This window comes from Pelecanus crispus, chromosome 10 (genome assembly GCF_030463565.1).
Source record: "Pelecanus crispus isolate bPelCri1 chromosome 10, bPelCri1.pri, whole genome shotgun sequence".
Taxonomy (NCBI): Eukaryota; Metazoa; Chordata; class Aves; order Pelecaniformes; family Pelecanidae; genus Pelecanus; species Pelecanus crispus.
In genome coordinates, this window is record NC_134652.1 from 12,413,313 (window position 1) to 12,430,431 (window position 17,119).

Genomic DNA, 17,119 nt, shown 5'->3' on the forward strand with positions numbered 1-17,119 from the left:
CAAAAACAAGCAAGTCACATAATATCAATGTCTGTACTTCAGGCTGAGCCTTCAGTTCTTTCTAATTTTAGTGAGCTAGCACCACCCCTACATGTCATGCCGATTACCACAACAGTAACAGCATCTGTCATGCTACCAGCAAGTAACATCTGAGGTGTTATGGTTTTGTTGTGCTCTTAGGGATAATAATTAACCATTGCTGGAAAGGAAGACACTACAGCAAAGGATGATCCCACTGTGCAACTAGTTGAACAAGTTGTCATGACTTGCCAAAGAGAATCCGCAGCAGAGGTAAGGTTTTATCCTCCTGGATCACCATCCTTGCACCAGCACTAGCACTCTTCCCCGCCACATCAAGCCAGGCAGCAGGAGATCTGGAAGATGATTAAAGTAAAATACGGTCCTGGCTTTTCAGCAGGGCCCATTTCCACATCAGTTCTGGAGTGCAAAGAACCTACTAGATTACTTTAGCTATTAGGTAAGTATCAGAGAAACATAACAGTCTGGCAGGTCCCAGACTCTGCTGGGTTTTACAATAGCAGCCTGTACTCTGAGTCACACGGAAGAGCTGTGCTTCGGATGAAAGCTGCCTATTAGCCTTGCATGCTCATAAGAGATTCTGCATAGCATCCTGCACCCAGCATGCACCTGGCACATTTGCATAATTTGCAGTATTAGAGCAGAGAGAGAATTACGAAAACAATGACTGGGGCAATATTCAGCTTCAAATGGATGTGCTGCTACTACCTAACCATAACAGGCTGCTGACAGAACCACCTTTAGACAGATTTGTCACTTCCTTGGCCTCATTGTTCCTAACCTCTGTATTACTCCATTAATGGCTCTCCCAGCTTCTCTTTCCTCCCACTCCTCACCGTGATCTACATTTTGCCCATCCATAGCACTCTGCCACCGCACCACTCTCTCCCTTTCTCCCGCTCACGATGATATCTTTCTTTGTGCCAGCATCTCTGCTTCAGCCACAACAGACCAAGATCAGCTACACCAGGATCCTGCTTTCGACAGTGACTACTGGCCAGATACCAGTAAGAATCAGACTCTTTCCCCTTCACTTGTGGAGCCTCCCCCCTTCTTCTGCCACTCACCTTGCTGTCAGCCAGCACTTGCTCTCATGCCTGATCACGTGAGGATACAAAAGATCCTAATAACTACGTTCGAGAGGAACAAGAGCAAAGCTTTACAAGAGCTCGCCATCTGGACAGTGCTTGGTAGAGAGCTGTCACTCAGCACATTCACATGCCAAGTTGGATCTATCATTAGAGAGATGCCTGTACGCACAGGCTATATTCACAGCTGAAGCAGGGCAAACCTCAAAGAATTAACCTCCATTTTTACACACTCTCCTTTATCTCAGGCAATGCTGTAGAACCAGTGTCCCTGATCTGGCACTTCAAGATGCTATTGCTGCATCCCAAACAGCAAAACAAACACCAAAGGTAACGAGGGCTTGCTCCGCCTAAGCACAGTGCAAGAGGCAGGAGATTCTTTCTTACCATTAAGGCTCCTATTCCCTTTAAACAATTTCAATTTTGTGGCAGCAAACTGCCATCTCCCTCCCCTAATCAAAAACGCACAGTGGTAAGTGCACTTAGCCACCTCTGTATTTCACAGTCTAGAAAAAGAGAATGACTGTTGTGTTGGCACAGGAAGGATATGCAGGCAGCCGCGCACAAACCTGCTGACCTGGCACAACATTCAGCTGTAATGCAGAACTATTTTCCCATGCAACTCATTGTTAGCATTTAATTGTGAACACTGTAGCAAAGGCTAAGGGATTTGGACGGAGGTTATGGGAAGCGGAGCATGATTCAGAATGCTGTTCTGCAGCAGTTGGGAGAAGAGAGCAGAGGCTGCCTGGATAAATGGGGAAGGCTGAAAGAAACTAGCACTGTGCAAACAGCCTGTCTCCAAACACAAATAAGACTGGATTGCCACAGAAATCAAGTTTCATAGCTGCTCTCATGCCCACTGTAAAAGGTATATAAATCACATCAGTAATAAGAGTAATAAATCACATAAGTATCGCAGGATTCGGGGGGAGCAAAGGGAAAATTCAGCATGGGATTTGCAGAAGACTGCAGTCCTGTGACTACAAAGGGGTGGCTTTGGAGCTGAAGGAGCCCATGTTATATAAATCAAATGTGAATCAAATTCAAAACTGAATTTCAGGAAATTCACATACCAATGTAAAACAAGCAGAGCATAACGAACTGCTAATTTGTTGTCAGTTATGTCAAGTTCAGACCCTCTTTTTGATGTAAGGTTTTCAACTCGGATATAGATATGTCTTACAGTTTGATTTATACCAAGAGGTCGTATCTCCTCTAGACTGCACAGAGGAGTTTTGATAGTGGAATAATTACTCACACACATAAAGAACAGACTTCATCATGCCTTCTGTCATGGTGTGTTACAACTCAAGTCCAAATCACTGATAAATGCTGTATCTAGTATGCCTGTAACTGCAGAAATGCAGGAATACCTATATTCCTTACCTGTTCTCTTTCATATGCTTGTATGCTTTGATTAGAGTTCTAAAATAGTAATACAGCCATCAGAGAGGTAGATCAGAGACAGAAGTTTCAAGAGCCCCAGGTCCTCCCTGTGCAAGAAGCTCTTCTAAGCACTAAGTTCTTCTGCTGGTTCCCCTTTGTACTTGCCTGAAGCCCCACTCATTTCTGAAACTCTAATCATCTGTTTAGCTAGCATGAGACTTCCTAATAAGGGCTGAGTTTTCTTCCTAAATCCAAGATCACTATATGATCCATAGATGGCAGAAATCTGCATCTAGACATTTTGTCCCTGCCAGCTGGTAGAGAAGCTACTCTAACACTACGTATAGTTAAAAAAAAAAAAAAAGAAAGTCTTACCTAAGCTTCACAGTCCCTTTATTACAAATAAACATCATGCTTCACTATATCATCTTGCCCACCACAGTCCCCGTCCTTTTGGCTCAGTGGAACCCTTGAGTCCCTTCTGATATCAAATTCCTACCAGGAGCTGTGACTTACTATGTCACCCAGCTGGAACTCTGCTTAGGATATTAAAAAACAAAAATATATGCTTCTCAATAGCACTCTCTTGATTACCTAATTGATTTTTAGAAATTAACAATAATAATGCTAAAACACCCAGCAGCCTAATTATCAGCCGCTTTTCATTTATACTGCCATTAAATTCACAGCTGCCTTGCAAAGTGACAGGCTGCTGTATGAAGACTGCCTTGTATGCTCTCGCTCAAGTCCCTCCATTTATTCCATAGAGAATGACGACACAAATAACTTGGATGCCTGCTTGGTATTTGGCAGATGCCACTCGCATATGACACACTATTCAAAAAGCAAACAGCAAGAATGACATGATGTTCTAAAGGAAAAAACAGGGCATTTTCTTCCTCTCATGCTAATAGAACAGTTAATATTCAAGTATCCACTAATCTCTTCACTATCCAAAGGAATTTTACGTGAGCCAAATCTGCCAGCTTACCTGTCTTGTAACAAACCATAGCTGAAAAGTGGATAGCTGTGAATGCAGCCACTGCTGTTGAGTGGCGTGGGAAGAATCGGCAAGCAAGGTGTCTGTATGACTGGCAGACTCTAGATAGGACCCTGAGGTGTCGAAGTACTGTCTTCCAAAACACATCCAGCTGGGTTCTTTGGCAGGAACACCTCAAGAAGAAGAACGAACCTCCAATTACATTTTGTTGGCTTTGAAACATGCTAAATTGACTGAATATGTGTCAACTTTATGCAGTGAGATGTTTTAGCATCTTTAAAATGTATTTGCAGGTGTATTTCTAATTTGCCAGGGCACTCTCATGCCAAGCATGTGGGCACTTAACTGACAACACAAATCTACACCAAGAACAAGCCTGCATCACTTCAGCTAAGAACTTGAGTAGTTTTGCTAGACAGAACTAGGCTGATTTCAGGCTGGACGTTATAAGGAAACACAGAGAGATGTATCATACCCATCCATTACACAGGAACAGCCTTGATGTAACTCAATCTGCTAGTGCTTTGGCCCCTGAACTATTGTTGCCCGTAAGGTGGTCTGTCAAAACTGATGAAGTTTTTACACGCACATTCCTATCCGCTAAGATGCAGGCTGGGATTTGCCTGCCTGTTTCAGGTTCAGCAAAAGGCTCCCACTGTAAAATTTTACTTACTACGTGTTCCAGCTGGAATCATCCAGATGACCTAAGGAAAAATATTCTAAATAATGAACAGACACCCTGAGGCGTTTTGTTTTCCAGGATCACCTAATCACACTCTGTCTGATAGCTTAATTCGGTGTCTCCAACGGAAGTGAGAAGCACAACTGAGACATCTTCAGGTAATTACATTTTCACAGCAACCAATTTTATCACCATATAAAATGAAGTTATTTCTATCCATACACACTAACCATAACTAAAGAACCAGGAAAAATATAGAACACATGAAATACTGTTTTTAAAGCAGCCATCAAAGGCCAAACACAACCTTCAGGCTCAGATGATGTTTGTCTATTCTTGATTTAAAACAGCAAGAAAATGGGATATTTGGTTTAAAAGTTTTCTTAAATAGAGTCCTCAAAGCCAGTCACAGGACAGAGAACAAAACATACAGGTTAAAATGTTGGACATGCTCAATTTCTGAAGACATTGATTATATTTAAAGAAGAAAAGTTTGTCATGAAAGTATGAATATGAAGAAAAGGTGCTGGACTCAAGCAGGATACAGAGTAATATACAAAACCAGTTTGGCATTATCAGTTGACATGAGAGGTGACAATCCCACATTTTAGTGGTTTAAGAGTTTTAAAAAAGCATCCTCATTTAGCTCAGAGCCCCTGCACCGACAGCAATACTCCTGTACATTCATCTGGAGAGGAGGTTGCTAATTTTGTGCACAAAAATCTTGTGACAGTTGCAGTTTATAAACTACATAACAACCCCAAAGTACAAGATGCAGCCTTAAATACTGATTTGCAGTAAATGCCACAACCTGAGCTGAAAGGAGGGAGAAAGAAAATTTGCACTTGTTATTTTAGGGGTTGACGCTGCCAAAAAGCCAACAAAACCACCGTGAAATCGTAAATTTTGTTAAAATTTTTTGACTAATTTTTGTCTTGTTAACGTTATTTTGAAAGACCAATTAAAAACCTGAAATAGTAAAATACGGAAAAGCATAATAAACCTAAGAGCCTTGCAGAAATCTGCAATAGGATCTGCATGCCTTGGTTCATGTTTTAGAATAAATCAGATGTCAAGTTTGGATTCAGCCTAGAATTTTGTGGGTTTTTTTTATTATGGGGTAACCAAACTATGAATAATATACTTATTTTAAGTTCTGTTACCAAGTCCATCAAAAAAACCTGTGTGTCCTACAGTCTCTTCTAACTACCCTCAGCCAACATACACGGCTTACCAATGACATAAACCTGATGAATTACATCTGGTTCCATCATCATGTAGCTCATAAACCACAAAGCAGACCAAAAGCATGTTTTTACAAAATAATTTGGGGTGAATCAGGTTTCAGAGTTTTAAGATTTTGAACTTGGAAAGAGAGCAAGAATCAGGAGGCAAACACATGTAAATTTACAGCAAAAAGTGTGTTTACTATAAATGATGTTACCTCTCTTGCATGGCTATAAACATTTGGGTGGCTTATTTTTGAAGGGGAAAGGAACAGATGACAAAATTAGATTCAATGATTCTGTTTGTAACAGAAAACAAGATGTTTTTATTTATTGGTTTATAACTGAGTGCTCTGGGACCTTTCCTGATAAATCCTGCACTAGCTGAGTCACAGCGTGCGCAGGATTAGTCACGGCTGTAGAAGAGTCCTAAGGTTTCATTTACATCCACAGTTTACCTGATGTATATTCATTTCTTCTGTAAGTTGAAACTCTCTGAAGTTGTATGCTTCAGAAGCTCCTGGCTCCATCATCTCCTGGCTCCATCATCTCCTCCACATCACCACACAGCCCACCTGCACCCTTCAAACATGAGGGTCAGACTGCGATAGCACGCAGGAAGGAAGGCGATGTCTGCGGGCTGCGTTAGGGAAAAGGAACGGAGGGCTCACAGCTTGCACATCAACATATGTTATGTGGGCCACAACAGAGCAGAGCATGCGTCACGCTGACTTGACGCTATTTTAAGTCGCAACGGGTAACTGAATGACTTAGATGAGTGACCAAGCACCCTCCTTTCACAGCCACAGCAGAGAAGTCTGAGTGTCCAGCAGTACTTCTGTGCGTGTTAACTTCTACCCTGTAGTATTCCCACTCTGCAGATGGGGAGCAAGGACAAGAGATAAGTAACTTTGGCCAAGGTTAAACTGCAAATCCCTGGCAGAAAAAAAACCCTATCAATACCTCAGGCCTCCAGGGTTTAAGTCACCCTCTCCATGTAATCCCTAAAAATCCTCTGCCTGGAAGATCTGATCTAGCAAAGCCCAGCTCTTCCATGAGAGGTGTCAGTAACTGCCTACATCAGATCACCAAACAAACACCAGGCACCTTATCTCAGTTACCTTTCCTCACAAACTCGAGCAAAGTCTGAGCATGGGTGCGTGCACAAGTTAGCCGCGTGTCCTCTGTTTTGAGAGGCTTGCACGAAGTAAAAGGAAGATCAAACCTGACCACGTGAGCAACAGGACAAAACCAGAAACGTAGGATTCCTAAATGGCTTAAATGTGTAGGCAGCCTCTGAACCTTAAGGTTTCCCTTTGAAGCCTTAAGGCACCCAGCTTTTCTGCACCTTACATCCAGCTTTTATACACCTTACATCCAGCTTTTACACACCTTACATCCAGCTTTTACACATATCTTAAACATGGCACTATTTAGACATGAAGAGCCCTTCCACTGGTGCCCACATCCTTACGCTACCCGCGTGAATGATGCTGCTTTCTCAACGGGTAGTTCACTTGCTGCCCAAGGGACACCTCAGAGACTGGTCCTGAACCAAGTGAACTACAGACACATTTGAAATTACCTCAAATGGAAACCTATCTTAATGGAAAAACATTTGAAAAGAGAAAATTGTAAAGTAAAAATTATTTAAACTGCACTTAAAGAGCATGTTAGTACAGGAACAGCCCCTAAATAAACTTACAATCTCTGTTAAATAAAATTTTTTACACAGAAGCAAATCACAGTGAAGCAGACAGTGAAGTCTAAATGATGGCACTTAGCTGCTCTATGCTGCCTTACATTGTTTACAGCTTCGAAGAAAAATACAGAGGCCAATTTGGCTAATGAAAACAAACAGCTACACAAGACTATTCTGTTTCTTGTGAGGTGAATATACATTTTATTCAGTTTAGCATGTCCATGTGGTATGTGCTATGCATTGACTCAACCTTGCATTTCTTCTGCAGCAGAACCCAAATTGTTAACCCTCATCTGCAGGTTAAACCGCCCTAATTTCCTTCCTTCTATTATTCCATATTTTCCTTCCTCTCTTCCTGTTTCTGTGCTAAGGATACTGACATCTACTTATGACAAAATTTTCCTCCTCACTTTGAACAGTTTCTCCAATCAACAAATTGCTGTAGAAGGTTCTTAACTGGTCTTAGTAGACACACTGAGTCCTTTAATACCACGTAAATGCAAATATACTATCTGAAAACTTGACTAGCTCCAAAAGAGAAGTGAATCAATATCTACGGAACACTCTATACTAAAATCACTTATATTATTAATACAACTGATGATAGGACTAGTCCACAGAGAATTATCCAGTGATTTAAAGTTTCAAAACCAATAGTGTTTCCCTGCTCAGATCTATACAGATGCTCCCAAAGAAGTCTAGAAAGATTATTTCCAAAGAGGTTTTGCTAAAAAAAAGGCAAAAGATTAACATAGCTGATCTAGTATTTCAACCACTCTGCACCACAGTTCCTGACAACAGCTCCCTCAAGGTTACCCTTAAAATTATATCACAGCCTAATTTGGCCTTGGTTTACATTCGTCTGAAACCATGTCTATATTTTATTGAACTCTGATTCTGTTACTGGTTTTACATATTATCCAGATTAAATTTTTAAGATGGTTTCATGGTTTGAAAAGCATCATCATCTACTGGTAGGGAGTTTTTAGTGCAGAGGGAAATGGAATTAGGAAAGATCTACTGACTTAATTGAAGACGCCACTAAAAGCATTTGTCAACTGCAAATATCCTGCCCTTCCGATTTCAGCAGTGATCCTGGGAGGAAAGTGTGGAGCGAACTACTCTCCATGCACAAAGCAACTCTACTGTAGAGAAGTCTGTGATATAGAACGGGCCTGCCTATGTACATCAGGACTACCTTTAGACAGTACTGCCTTTAGACCCACTAAAGTCAGAAGTATGATTTTTGGATGTGCAAGAATTTGATATGATAATTGTGTTATGGTGTGCCTGCTCTCTAGCTCCAAAGGAAACACCATCTCTGCAAGGAAAACATAGTTCAACACCACAAAAACCTGTACCTTCTCTACTGCGGCAATGTATATTCGAATCCCCAAAGTGACTAAAAAAAGGAGAAATGTACTATGAGAACTCATCTAGAGATACACAAATGGTATTTCCTACGCTCACTATTCTGATTTACCGTGCAGTTACCATCTTCATTCTACTACAATAAAAGGGAGGTGGAGAACCCAAATGAATGCCCTAAATCTAGACATATTAGCACCAGGAGTGTTAGTGAAATAAGCCTGCTTGGGAATATCTCCAAAAAAAGGCAGAAGATAAAAACCCTACGTTTGAGTTTTGCTACCATGTTTTATCCCTGTGGCTTAAGATATCAGTGTCATGACTCACTCCGGGGATTGAATTGCTCCCTGGGTGACACAACCTCCTCATACCAGCTTTGTTCCTCATACCAGCACAAACTGGTCATCCACAAATGCTGAATGAAGAAACTTCCTTATTAGTCATATCTGGATCTATAAAACTAATACCAGAAAATGATGTTTAAACAAGCCCACTGCTGCTTGGTATGTGGCCTTCCAACATTTCAAAGCTAAATAGTTTCATCAGGTGTGGGAGGGAGGATAGAAAAAGGGAACAAAGTTAGACACATAAGACATCTACTTTGTGGCTCTAGATAAAATCTATAGATCAGCACTGCTTGCAGCAGTTTGGATCCATATTTAGCTTTTCATGTTTATTTGCTTGACTGGCAAATCCCAAGGAGATTCTGAGACTGACGCTTAAAAAAATAAGCAAACATAAAAACCCACCAAGTCTTCAAACTCAGAAGGCTCAGCTCTCAGCCGCACTTCAGCTGATTAGCTGTCCATCTTTACTTATGCTGTAAACCACTGTGTCTTCCCACATTCAATTAAAAACTACACATCAAATCCTCCTGCCAAACACAGGAAGAACAGGTGTTTGTCTACACATGCTCTTGCCTGCATGTCTCCTGCAAAAGCTCAGCACGTTACCTGGCACAAAACTAAAAACTCAGAGAAAAGCAGGCTGCATCTCAATAATTAGTGTGATTATAGGCTCGGTTGCCAAATTCAAAAGATACTGCAATAGGATTAAATAATACCCGTTATAATAGTCACTGACAATAAACATCATCTTGTTCCCACTGACATTGGTTGCTTTTTGTCTTAAGCTCCCTCCACTGGTAACAGTACAGGGTTGAATGCCATTGAACAGCATATTTTACTCTCTCACCAAATTATGTGAATAGGCTTGACCAAGATGAGGACAAACATCCCTATAATTTCAAGGGGACCTAATCAGAATCCATCACCTATCCCTGAGTCAACAAAGTACCAAGCTAAGTTCTAAATGCTCCTGCAGCTCTAAAGCTTTGGAAAGACTCTGCATGTATAACTACACTGAAGAACCGAAACCTTCTCTCAAAGGAAGCATAGCACGGGGAATCAAAATCCTCATGGAAAAAAATCCAGCGTACGAAGCAGCACGACGTATCAACTATACCTTTTCTCCTCTGTAAATAAAGGATGTAGATAGCACTGCACTTAAGAAGATTAAGGTGAAATTGCTAGAAAACTTGAAAGAAAACTTAAAAAAAACAACCAACCAAAAACCTCCCATAGATTTTTAGCCAATACACAACGAGTAAAAATTATCCCAGAGCCCTAACATGGTGTTGATACCTCTGTGTGAACAAGAATCACGTAGTTAGGCTTCCAAATCTCCTGTATCTTAGTATACTCTTGGTAACCTGTCATCTTGGTTTCCATGTCACATGAAGATGGATATCACAATATTTTTTATATGAAATTTAGCATTTAAAGAAATATCAACCAGTAGCTCCACATCTTTTTTTCCTTCAAGTGACATATAAATAGAAACATTGGTAAAGAGAGTTCTAAGTGCCCATCTGATACCCTCTTCTTTTATTAGTAGCCTCTGCAAAGCACCATTTGCTGGCCAAGGATCCAAACTGACTTCATTTGGAGACAGCTGCAATGACATGCAAGACAATTACTGTAAGAGACATTTCAGTTTCATTTTCAGAGGAAACATCTGTAGAAGGACTTTCAGTTTCTCTAGGCATTGGATCAGCTGTAGGATGCGAGACAACACTCTGATTACCAGGAACAGGATGCTAAACCACATGAAAGCAGTCTCACTGCTCAAGTAGTGACTAACATGATGTAGAAGGGAACATTTAACAAGTTCGTTCACGCAACAGGATGGGTGGTTGCCATCTCTCACCGCTATGTGCATACCAGAAATTCTCTCACTTTAGGAAAATGTGTCTGAAAGTCTGTCAGTGAAATGAACGATGGAAAAGTCTGGAACAGTGATGTGCGTATTTTGCATTTTATGCACAATGTTGTACATGTTGTTTATATTGGTGAAGAAAGCACATTGATGCATGTGACTTTTGCCGCTACTATAGCACAGTTAATGTTTTTAAAGGTTCATGTACAGTGTAGTTAGCAAAAATACCCTTATCATAGTTCAGCATTAAAAATGTTAACTGTGGGCAACTTCTAGGTTCACAGGATGGAAGTAGAACCTGGCATGGCAAAGTCAGACTTCAATAGTCCTTGATACTGCTCTGATGCCAGACATTCACAATCTGGTTCTATGTCAGCGGAACTCACTATTTGCCACGGGCTCCTCAAATTCTATTTTAAAGAGAGAATTCTTCACTTTCTTACTGGCTTTCATTTGATATTCATCAGTACTATGTTGCAGCATTTTTTAAGCATTCTTTTCTACCACATAAGGTAGCTTTATCATCCCTTGTTCTACGGGAGGGCAAAGAAACAGAGATACAGATGTCCAAAGGTGTGCGAGTGACTAATTAAAGTTCTGATCTCGTTAACTTCAGGAGAGGCAGCAAATAATCAGAACCCTCTTTATAAATAAGTATCACTGTTTCACATTGCTTCTTGCTATTTTTGACCGCCCCCAAAAAACTACTCATATGGCCTAAGTAACACTGATCAGGAGTGGTAGCTGTCCCATGCCAAGAAGCTATGATTTTTCAAGACCTGGGAATGCGTGACAATTCCTAAAAGCAATCTAACCATGCCCCAGTGGCAGCAAAATTACCTCCAGCTGAATTAGAGCTTCTTTGGTCAGTTTTCAGTGACAAGTCCCATTGGGCAATTAGCTCTAAGTTTACACTCTGAGCTTTCTTTTTTCCTTTTTTCCAGGTCTGCCTCACTCATACTATGTAGCTACTCCTGCAAAGGAGAGTAAATCCAGATCTTTATGGTGGTATTCAGTAGCCCTCTTGCAAAGCTCTCTTCCTCTTCTTTCAGCTCACTTTCCTTTAAAATTCAGCAGAGATACAGGACGTACAAACAACAGCCTATTTTTAACTACACATCCTTGATTACTGTAAATCCTGTGTTCTGAACAGAGTGCTTAGACCAGGAGCATGCAGCTCCTGTGTGGGTGGACCTCCAAAGACTGACTGCCAGCGCCGAGCTACAGCTGCGGGACACAGCAGCGCGGCTCACCGACGCAGGGCGGCCACCCAGCTCTTTGTGGGTGACTGCTGACCGGCTGCCACAAACCCCAGCCGGTGCGTGGCACAGGGCTGGCAGAAACCCGGTGCTGGGGAAAAGGCACGCCGGCATCACTGCTGTCAGCTGCACCTAATATCCCCCTGCAGCACTTAGGTCTCCTCTCCCCCATAGCAACCCCGCAATCCATCACAGCAGTCCGCCTTGTTCTTTACTTCCCAGGTCACTCCCCACATACAAACACAAAATACCCCCACACTGTTCCTGTATTAACCTCGAGTTCCTGCTTCCCAAACCTCCCACGCTGCTGGCTCGCTGCTTCAAGCTCCTCTCCTAATCCTCCCAGGCTCCTCTGCCCACTGCAACGGCCCTTGCTCCCTACTTTCCAAACTCCCCTCATCTTCTCAACTTTCCTGCCATTCAAACCCCTTCTGGCTGTAAGGAATCTCAGCAACAGACTTCCCGGCACCCCGAGAAGAACCAGCATCTCCAGCTGCCTCCTTCTGAAGTCCCCAGGCCTCCAGCACTGACATGCTCTCTGACGCAGATGGCAGAATGCCTCTGAGAAAGAAGTCACACCTTGAGTTGGCATATTGCTCCCAACTGAAGACTCACGTTAAGCTGAAAATACCATCTGACAAACTGCATGTTGCGCAGCCCTGATTAAGACCCATCAAACGGACCTGCTGCTTGTGCCAGTAAAGTAAATGATCACACTGGCAGGCTGTCATTTCCCACGTAAGCCGGCATTTTGTCAGCTCTCACAAGCCGTCAGTTGCAGGGGAATGGAAATCCAAGAGCCTCAGACCCTTCTGAAGCAGATCACGTCCTAACAGATGCAAGCTTTCGGTCCGTTATTCCCAATTCTGACATTTTCTCTTTATCTCCATGCTTGCCCCACCCTGGCTTTTACTCCTCATCCAGTTCTGATTCACTTTTCCTCCTCAGTTTTAGTCACTGAGCCTTCTTCACTGATGGGGCATAATTACCGCAATCATTCAGAGCACACAACATGTTTGAGCTCTCGGTGTCTTTGCTTAGCACCACAATCCGTGTTGGCTACCGCTATTACAGAGAGTTAAATTATGTTTAGAAATGTGCACATGCTCACTTAACTGACTTCACTTCCACACAAACTTCTGTGTAAACAGGTATTTAAAAACCTTACAATTAGGCCAAATATCAGCAGAGTAAAACAGCAAAAAGTGAAGCCTTTCAAAACAAGCAGAACTTCCCCAAAAAGTTTCAAGCCCGTGCTTTAAAATGAAGAGGTGCTTGAACCTCTCAACAGAATAGCTGTGTATTTTAATCATGTGCCTGGCCAGTCAGCATTTCTTTCTATAACTTGATTTTATAAGTGTCAAACTGTTGAAGCTTTCCAAAGTTCAGCCAGAGCCAAACAGCCAGTGCAGGAAAAAAATACAGCCTAGAGAAATTTTGCAGGAGCAACAACAAAAAAAAGCCTCATAATGAGAAATATCACATAATTGCATCTATGTACAAAGTTGACAGCTCTGCCCATGGTGACAAATGGTAAAAAAAAAAAAAAGAAAAAAAAGCCAATTTTGCTTAAAGGCACAGGTGAACTGAAAGAAAAACAACCCCACATCTTCAGGCAAACAACCCTCTCATGATATTTTCTTGATGGTTTGATCCAAATGAACATACCAACGACTTTCAAGCCTGACATACTGCCCTACTAACAGGGCAATGCCTGCCAGGCCGGCAGCCTACCAGAAAAGCCTAAAAAAATCCAGTGTCTCCATTTTGGCCTAGATTTGTCATGAGGACAAACTCTTTTGTTTGCAGAAGCCAATTTTTTGCTAGCAACTAGGTCCCTGTGCTGAGCACAACAATCCATCCATGCAAAGTTAAGAAACAGGGACATTAAACCATTTGGATCTAATTGTCTTTACGGCATTAGTTGCTGCTGAGCGCTCCGATCTCTGACCCTTAGCTGCTTCGGGATTTCACATTAAGGATTGCAGAATATTGCTGATTTAAGCGTACTTATTTAACTTGCACACATTTCAAAAGACTGGATAGTCCTGGCAATCTTCAAAAATAACTTCAGCTATATGTTACCGTTAGCTCTCACTATAAAAATAATGCATCAGACTGTAAAAAAGAGACATAACTGTGGACCTACAACAGAGTAAGCTTCCCGCGTTGCTAGCTGAGCATGGCTGGCGTGCAGACGTGTTGCGCAGCACCACCACCACCTCCTGGACGAGCCCAGCACGGCTGCAGGACGCGCCAGTGGCTCTTCCAACTCTAAATTAGTTTGCCTTGAAGACAGGCAGCCCCTTTATAAGCCCCAAGGCATGTCTAGCTATACTGCTTATTAGAAACCTCACCTTTCCAACAAGCCCTGCCATCCACTACAGAGCACCGACCGCTGCCCACGGCACCGGCATGGTGAGAAAATCTCCAGTTACACCCATTTTCCCTAACTGTTCCCCAAGGACAGTCACAGCTTCCCACTAGGAATCACAGCTGAAAGGCTCAATGCTAACGGCAACAGAGTTTGGCTTAGTTAAAAGCTGATCAAGTTGCCTTTTCTTTCTGTTACTAAGTCAGGGAAACAAATTCTACGGCATTTGCGATGAAGAACTGTCTTAAATTTACATGCCTTCATTTGGCCATAAGCGACACGAAAATTCTATGTATCATATCTGATAAAACACATGGTATCAACTACCTTGTAAGAATGATATCACTGTGGTATAGCTTTATACTCTGTAAATAATACAGCTCAGTTCTATGAATACACTGTAATACCGCACTACAACATACAAACAGCTCCTAACTTGTAAGGATTAATGAAGAGCTACAGTTCTGGTAGCTACTCTGCTGCCCATGGGTTAGAGGAAAGTACTGGATACGTTAGAAACGTTCAGGTACGGCACAACCATACCGGAACTTGCCTGGATCTCCTAATACAGAGAGAACAAAATCTTGACAACTGGATGTACATTGTTTTAAATAGTGCTAACGTGCTATTATGCAGATATGCCTCCAAGCACCAATCATTTTATGAACTGCAAACTGTACTGTTTAAAAATTGTAATCTGTAAGAGAGCAGGAAGAAGTCCCGCTTATACCATTTTTGTCCTCGATATAGTATAAAAGAGCTTCTTCCGTCAAACATAGAAAAAAACCCTCTATTTTGGGGTGAAGACAAATCCAGTTTTAAGGACGCAATTAATGAGAATTTCCAATTTATAAGAGTTAAAGATCAGCGGTTTCGAGATCTGGCTTGTCTTCCTGTACGTAGCAGCACGTGCTCGAATGATAGCATGTGTTGAAATAGCTTCTAAAAAGGCACTATCCTGATCTGAAGAAACCAAGAGAAAAAAAAAAAACCGCTTTTAAAGGTAATTGTACCTTTAGCTTCCAGTCAACTGGGTGGTGCAATGTTTTTTATGTTTCGAGTACTTCATGCTATTTTCCTTTCAAATTAGTTACATGTTGTCATCAAGTCACCTCCGGCCTTCCTTTATGAGCTGAACAGACCGGGCATTTCAGCCTTTCACTGAGGGAAGGGCGTTTTCTCCAGCCATCGAATAACGGTGGTGGCTCTTCTTAGAAGCCTGCAGACCCTATACAACTCCAGACTCTAGAACCATATATACCATTTCAGTATTAACTCTCACCAAAACTTTTATGGAAGTAAAATACCTCCTTACGCTTGCTCCTGCTGATGCAACCACAGAAACGTTCTCCTTTTTGCTGTTGTTGCCTTTGGAGATACCTGGACGCTACAGGCCTCCTCAGTCCCTCTCTGTCACTTCAATCCTGCAGACACGGCCCGGATTTCTTGTTCTGAGGGGCGAAGCGGAAACTGAGCGTACATTCATAGAATCATAGAATCATCTAGGTTGGAAAAGACCTTTAAGATCATCCAGTCCAACCTTTAACCTACACTACCAAGCCCACTCTAGACTAATCAAGGGTAGACCAGACTAAACCATATCCCGAAGTGCCACATCTACCCGTTTTTTAAACGCCTCCAGGGATGGTGACTCCACCACCTCTCTGGGCAGCCTGTTCCAATGCCTGACCACCCTTTCCGTAAAGAAATTTTTCCTAATTTCCAGTCTAAACCTCCCCTGGCGCAGCTTAAGCCCATTTCCTCTCGTCCTATCGCTAGCTACTTGGGAGAAGAGACCAACACCCACCTCACTACAACCTCCTTTCAGGCAGTTGTAGAGAGCGATAAGGTCTCCCCTCAGCCTCCTCTTCTCCAGACTAAACAACCCCAGCTCCCTCAGCCGCTCCTCATAAGACTTGTTCTCCAGACCCTTCACCAGCTTCGTTGCCCGCCTCTGAACACGCTCCAGCACCTCAATGTCTTTCTTGTATTGAGGGGCCCAAAACTGGACACAGTATTCCAGGTGCGGCCTCACCAGTGCCAAGTACAGGGGGACAATCACCTCCCTGCTCCTGCTGGCCACACTATTCCTGATACAAGCCAGGATGCTGTTGGCCTTCTTGGCCACCTGGGCACACTGCTGGCTCATGTTCAGCCGGCTATCTACTAACACCCCCAGGTCCTTTTCGGCCAGGCAGCTTTCCATTGTGCACTTTAACGCCTAGGTACGCTCACAACATCAGTGGGATTGCTCTGTATCGGTACGTTTGTCTGTCTTTTCAGCGGTCGCTGATCCGACCGCAGTGTCTCATCAGAAATAGACGTTTTCTATGCCTATTTCTAGATTATTAATGAAAACACGGCCCAGATGCTCCTGTTCTCTCGTTACACTCGGTCTCATGACCGGCCTGTGAACAGCGCCCAGCGATGTCGGTATTTTCGCTATCAAACCGTACGCCGACACGGAGACACCCGTTCGGTCCTCGCTCAGGATCCCCCGCGGGCACACGCCAGGCGCTGCGCTGCCTTCGCGCCCAGCCCGGGGCGCCCCGCGGGGCCCGGCCGAGGCCGCGGGCCGAGGCGCGGTCGGGACGGGCCTTGGCGGCAGGCGCGGCTCCCCGCCCGGGCCCAGCCCGCCCCGGCGCCTGCTCCGCCCGCCGGGCTCGCGGGCTGCAGGCCGAATTAATTGCGGGATTCCCACCGGGGAATGCTGTTTGTTGTTTGTTTGTTTGTTTGCGCTTCCCTTCCTGTGACAGGCTCAAGAAGCCACCGAGC